Raw genomic sequence first — 6879 nt, forward strand, 5'->3', positions numbered from 1 at the left:
CTCAGTTTCTCCATCTGTAAATGGGGGAGACCGCAGGCGGAGCCGGTTTCCTGCGCGGCTCTCACCCCGAGTCCTCTCTCCTCCGGAGGTCCCGGTGGCGGTGACCACGCTCCCACGGCTCGGGAGCCGTCTCAGGAAGCCGGGGGGTAGGGTGGGGAAGCCCCGGGGGTGGGGAAGCCCGGGCTGACGTCAGCGGACTCGGCACCCCGCGGGCCTGGCCCGCTCCGGGCCGGGGCAACTAACGGGCCGGCGCCTAGGGCCCGACGACCGCGGTGGCGGCTGGAGGCACCCCGAGGCCGGGGAGGGAGGCCCGAGGGGACCCAGCCACCAACCGCTTGCCGGCTCAGCCGCCCGCTCTCTCACTCACCTCGGGCGGCGGGGCGGCGCCCCTTCCCCAGCTCTGCTAGCCCGCGTCCGGGTTCAGCCCCGGCGCCCCACACCCACCGCCTTAATATTTACCTCCGACGCGCGGCCCCGGCGCAGCCGAACCTGCTACCTGGGCCCGCCCCCACCTGCCCCGCCTCCGAGCCGCCCAGGGGGGAGAGAGAGAGCGGGGGCTAGGGGGCAACCGCCGCGCTAACCAATCGCAGCCCGATATGCGTTTCTGTGCACGCGCTGATTGGGCGTCCCTGTGACAGACCTTCCTCCAATGGCTGCCGGCCCGGAGCCGGCTGAAGGGACTTTCCGCTCTGTCAAGCTCGGTCGAGCCAAAGGGAAAGCGGAGGGGAGGGGCGGAGGAGCGGGGGAGGGGGGAACGGAGAGCTCTGGCTGATTGGGCAAAAGACTGTGGGTGCCGCGTTACCATTGGCTGATACTGGAGCCGGGGCGGGGCGCTTGTGCGGCTCCCTGCCCCACCTCTCAGGCCGGGGTCTCGGCTCTGGGCTTAGCTGTCAAAACTCCTGCAGGGAGTTTGGGGCTGGGGTGGAGAGCAGTCCGGACGCGAGCTGGGACTAGGATTTCAGGATCCCATGAAAAAGCGAAGCCTTAGAACCAGACCTAAGTTTGAATCCTTTGCGCTTTCAATTAGTAGCCTCGCGACTCGAGGATCTCACCACCACGCTAAGCCTCAATATCCTAATCTGTAAAATGGAGATCGTCGTTATGAACTGTTGTGAAGCACCGTAGGTCAAGCTCCTGACACAGAGCATGTTAAAGTTCTTCTCCCTCAGATTCGACCCGGGACCTCTGCTATTTCTAAACCTCTGTTGCCACCTATCCCGGTTTGGAGAGACGTCTCTCTAGGGTGGGGAAGAAGGTATTTCCACACGCCGCCTCACTCGGCTCTGCACCCCTGGCCACTAGCCAGGACCTGGGGTGTAGTTAAGGATATTTCAATTAGAATGGAGGTTTCTGATTCCCCAAAGTGCTCAAAATATTTAAGGAAATGCTTTTTATAATCAGTCCCAGAGCCTTGAAGCATACCATGTCTTGCTGCACTGGATACTCCTGTTAATTAACTCCTTCTCCTTTGACATTTTAAGTACCAATTATAGGAGAAGGTGATTAATACTGAAGAAAGAAGGGGGGGGTGTTTAATCATGAGAGGGAAAATTTCCCCAGTGGAAAGTGACACTTCTGAAGATTTGGGGAGATTAAACCAGTGACTACATAAAAGAAGTCACATGAGTGATTACTAACAGTCCTGGTAAACAGGCCACCCATCCCCCTCGCCATTACCACCTAGGATGAAATGGACATCTGTTGAAAGCATCAGTCCACTCTTGTCTCTCCTTCATGCATCCTTAGCCTGTGTCCCAAGCCTCGTGACTACACTGCAGTAAAAAACAATAAAACGGAAATCAACAGGTCTGGCCCACGGTCTGGCCTTGCGACACTGTTACCTCCCAGATCTAGAGTCTCCAATAAAGTCCTGAGGACTCGGAGGTCACGTTCTGGCTGTCTGGGCAAGAAATTCATCCCGAAGATTGTTCTTGCTTGATCCATATAGTGAGGCAGAAGAATGAGAAGAGGAGATAGAGTGAGAAAGAATCTTTGAGACAGGACACGTCCCTTTCCCCATTTTATCACACTCTTTACATTCCCTATTTTATTCTCCTGGCACATTCCTCTCCTTTACGTTATCTACTGGCCCCTGAAGGTCAGCTTGCCACCACTGGACTAGAACATCTTCAAGTCCTTTCTGATGATGGCGTCTGGTGCTGCTGAGCCCTCTCCTTCAGTAGGGTTTCCTGCCCTACCCGCAGCTGTTAGAACCTCGCTCAGTCCTCCTGCGACCCATTCCCTGAATCAGACAGTGTCTCGGCCTGACTTCATCCAAGAGATAGTCTTCCAAGCCAGGCCTGATAAACAGGGCTGATCTCAATTACCATCTCCTATCGATTGGTAATGACTGCCCAGAACACTGTGTTGAAAACAATTCTAAAGCTATATTCAAGCTCTCGAGGCAGAGATGTCTGCCAGGGGATGAGAAGGGAGAATAGTGTCATGGTGCTATTATTTGCCGTCCCTGATAAGCCAGCCTCTCATTTTACAGACAGGAGATTAAGGTCCAGAGAGGGAAAATAACCTGCCCCAGGTCACCCAGGAGATGAGCTGAGACCCTGATTTTCCTGATTTCAAGTTAGGGCTCTTCCCAGCTCTGTTTAAACAGACTCCCCAGCTGAAATGCCTGTCTTCTCAGGTTTCCAATCCTCCCTTTGTTTAAGGCCCAGCCAGAATCCACCCTCTTCCAATCTTTGCTGATGGCTCCAGGCCCTGCTTGATCACCTGTGTCTATTCACGACCTCAGCCTGTCCCGCTCAGCCTGGCCTGGATAAACACAACTGCTGGTCGACTTACTGAGCAGGTACCAAGAAACACAGCAGTGTCCGAGAGAGATGTCACCCTCGCCATCCGGCGGGGAAGGGCAGACTTAAACTGATTATAAGATCACTTATTTAATTACTGAGGTTGGAGTAAGCCTGAGAAGGAGCACCACTCTGAGCACAGAAAGTCACCAGTAAGATGAGGTAGGAAAGATAGCTAGTGGCTGAGAGTGAAAGGGAGCTCTACAGGCAAAGGGAACAAGACTGTGCGTGACATGTTGAAGGAACTGAAAGAGACGGAGCACAGTAAATGTGGGCACAAAAGAGCCTTTCAGGCAGGACCTTGTGAGCCAGGGTCAAGTTCTGGTCTTTAGCTTAAGAGCAGTGGGATCCCGCTGCAGGGTTTTAATAGAGTAGTTAATAATGGTCTCACTTAGCTCTCTTATTGTACGCAGAGGGAACCCAGCAAAAAGCCATTGGATTAAATGGATCTCTCTCCCCCAGGAGCTGGAAACCTGGTCGTATGGTTGGGACCTGTGACTTAGAGTAACACGTCGCCAGGACCCAACCAAACCTTCTTAGTTCTAAGCACTAGTCATGGTTATTTCTCAGCCCCTGTGCCGGGCTCCCCAAATGACTACCACAGACCACCTCCTACTTCCAGCCTCACCCCTGCCTGCTCAGCATCTCCACCCCACATGGCCAGAGGTGAGCTCCTGGTCTCCCTCCACCCCCACTGCAGTCCTTCTGTGCCCCCATTTCAGGAAATGGCAACTTCTGGTTGTGCCTCCCACGCGCAGGGCCATTTCTCCACCGCTCCTGTGAGTTGGTGTATTCAGAATAAGCTCTGAACCATGGAGCTACCTGGACCAGGCATCCCTATGGGCAAGGGTACTCTGTGAGCGCTTTCTCCATCATAGGCCAGCATGGTGATTCTTTGATTCAGTGGATGACTGGAGAGTCTGACATACCAGTGACATGCTTATCTCTTAGCAAGAGGAAATTCCAGGTGCCACTGAACATTCAGTCCGAGGGCTTTTACTCTGGTCACCCAAAAGCTCTTTTTGATAAAATAAGAGGGATTACTTTAATCATCTTTACCCTAATCCTGCTGAACTATAAATCCATGCTCTCCTGTTTGAGCTATTTGGTGTTATCAATGACAAATGATTTCCGTGGGAATTGAAAAACACACCCACAGAGAAAAGGGGGTCTCATGCTCTTCATCAGGACCTTTGTGCTACATCTGGGATCCTATTTGGGGCAGTAAATACATTAGAAATGATCCCATGTCACAGGAAACTTTCCTCCCTTAGGGAGGAGACACTAATGGCGACAGGAAAAAGGGGATTCGCTTTTGTAATCTCCAACTTCTATGCTCTGCCTCCTTTGAGTAGGTAGATTCTCCATTCAGTTAACAAATACTTGACCATCTGCTATGCAGGAGGCACCATTCTAGACTCCGAGGACTCTGCAGTGAGCATGCCTCCCGTGCACATGGAACTGGCATTCTAGGGGAAGGAAGAAACACATGTACATCCGGTGGTCTGTGCTGAGAAGACAGTACTAAGCACGGCAGGGGAGATGAGAGAGGTTGGGGACTGCTATTTTGGGTTGATTGTTCAGGAAGGACTCCCTTGACGAGCTGATACCTGAACTGAGACCCGCAGTAAATGAGGAAGCAGCCATGCCCCCGTCTAGAGAAGAGTGTCCCTGTAAGAGGAAATAGGCGAGGACAAAGGTCTGAAGCAGTTGGCATTTTCAAGGAACAGCTGAGAAGTGGTGTGGCTGGGTACAGTGAGTGGGAGCATGAGTGGCAAAGGGGAGCCCAGGGAAAACACGGGGGTGGGCCAGGCCAGAAAGACACCCGACTTTCACCCTGCATTAGGTTGGGAAGTTCTCAAGAATTTTGACCAGAGCAGTGGCTCACCTGACTTCCCTTTTAACAGGCTCACACCATGAGCCAAGGGCAGAAGCAGGGAGGCTGGTTAACCCTCGATAGAGGGGGCAAGGGGGGGCCCCTAAGGAAGTCCTTGTTTCCTGGAAGACAGGGGGGAGAGCAGCGGGTGAGGAGGAGGGGGATGTGGAACTGAAGATGTGAAGAAAGAAGTTGTTCCAAGTGAAAAAGGAAGACAAGGGATTTTCAGGGTGACTGATAAGGGAAGGGTGATACTTAGCAGACTGGGTTTGTGGATTATTCCAGAAGTGATGATACATGGGATTAAATTTAGAGCAAAAAGGGTTGCCTGGGTGGCTCAGTTGGTTAAGCCTCTGACTCTTGATCTCGGCCCAGGTCATGATCTCAGTTTGTGAGTTCAAGCCAGGCGTCAGGCTCTGCACTGACACCACGGAGCCTGCTTGGGCTTCTCTCTCTCTCTCTCTCTCTCTCTCTAATTAAATACACTTAAAAACATATTTAAAAATTTAGAGAAGAAAAAAGGAATCTTGCAGAATCCAAAGATCCGGGATTGTCAGCCTATACAGCTGCGGTCTCTCCTCATGTCATTCTCCAAGGGGAACTAACCTAGGAGGCCCCAATGTTGTTCATGACCTTGCTGTTCACCTGAAACTTGCCCCCCGGGGGCCCGAGCCTGTGTTCCCTGGTGTGCAGGCATTGCTAGAGTGTGCGCCCCCACTGCTGTGTGCTTCGCCCGCTGGGCTGCACCGGTCTCCTGGGTGGGGATGGAGGCGTGAAGGTGTGTTGGCGCAATAATGAAATGATGCTGTATGTAGTCTCAACTCAGCCTGCTTAGAATGTGATTCCACCTCCCACACTTCTGCGGGGTGTACTCGTTCCAGTATCTGGTTTGGGTGCTCTCGTGGGGGGGCGGTGGGGGGGTGGGAGCAACACTCAGATTGACAGTTTTTTTTCCTTCTAGGATGATGCTGAATATAATTAAAGACTGAAGCTCTTTAAAAAAAAAAAATTCTCTTGCTCTGGTACCTCCCCCCCCTCCCCTTGCATCTAAGAATTATGTATTCTTAGCCACAAATCAGGGATCTTGTCTGCTCCTGTTCTGGAAGCGATTTCTGAAATCTGCAAAGTGATTTCTGGAAGTCTGCGGACTTGTTCGCACGTTACCTGCCTGGGTTTGGAATGCTTTTGGTGGAGCTGCAGGACTTTGGAAATTTAAGGAATTTCTACTCCAAGCCATGATAAAATCACATACTCAGGTCCCAGGGGTATCCTTCCCTGGGCTCTCTTGAACTCTTCTTTCTCCATCATCACTCCCTGGGCTGTCATCCAGGCCTGAGGACCGCATCCCCCTTTAGATGTGAGGACTCCCACGCTGCTAAACCTGGCAGTGACCTCTCCCATGGTCACTCACAGTATACCCTTGACTTCGCTTAGGGGTCCCAAACCTGACACTCCAAAACAAGGCTCCTCCTGCTTCCAAGCTTGTTTGCCACCTGTCTTCCTACCTGAGCTCCAGGATGGTGTGTCCCATGTACTCAAGCCAACAATCGAGGAGCCACCCTTGAGCCCTCCCTCCCCCCTCTTCTCTCATCCATTCCATTTTATTTATTTTTTAAATGTTTTTATTTCAGAAAGAGAGAGAGAGAGAAAGAGAGAGACAGCATGAGCAGGGGAGGGTCAGAGAGAGAGGGAGACACAGAATCTGAAGCAGGCTCCAGGCTCTGAGCTAGCTGTCAGCACAGAGCCCAATGCAGGGCTTGAACCCACGAACCACTAGATCATGACCCCAGCCGAAGTCCGATGCTTAACCGACTGTGCCACCCAGGCGCCCCTTGATGATTTTATTTTTTGTGATTTTCAAGTAATCTCGATACCCAACATGGGGCTCAAACTCACGACCCTGAGATCAAGAGTTACACACTCTTCCAGCTGAGCCAGCCAGGCATCCCTCCGTCTTTTTTAGAAAAAAGATATAGGTAATACTTTATTTCTTAAGCTAAGCGGTGGGTACATGGGTGTCAGCATGCTTTTGTGTATGTGCTAAATATTTTGTAATACATTTCATTTACTTTTTTGTAAAGTAAACTCTACTCCCAAAGTGGGACTTGAAATCCCTGATCCTGTGTTGCATGCTTTACCTACAGAGCCAGCCAGCTGCCCCTGTAATACATTTTTTACTTTTCTTTTTTTTTTTTT

The 6879-nt window shown here is 51.7% G+C and overlaps 1 protein-coding gene across 3 annotated transcripts in view; it reads right to left on the reverse strand.

The window, feature by feature from the left end:
• CYLD (CYLD lysine 63 deubiquitinase) overlaps positions 1 to 480 on the reverse strand; it is a 67697-nt gene extending 67217 nt beyond the window's left edge. For 2 of the 3 annotated variants that reach the window (XM_039242288.1, XM_039242279.1), the window contains exon 1: positions 368 to 453. The gene's annotated coding sequence lies outside the window, so the exon portion shown is untranslated. The other variant, XM_039242296.1, reaches the window with a different exon arrangement.
• Between the last annotated feature and the right edge of the window lie 6399 nt (positions 481 to 6879).

This window comes from Hyaena hyaena, unplaced genomic scaffold (genome assembly GCF_003009895.1).
Source record: "Hyaena hyaena isolate Hyena2069 unplaced genomic scaffold, ASM300989v1 scaffold_7, whole genome shotgun sequence".
Lineage (NCBI taxonomy): Eukaryota > Metazoa > Chordata > Mammalia > Carnivora > Hyaenidae > Hyaena > Hyaena hyaena.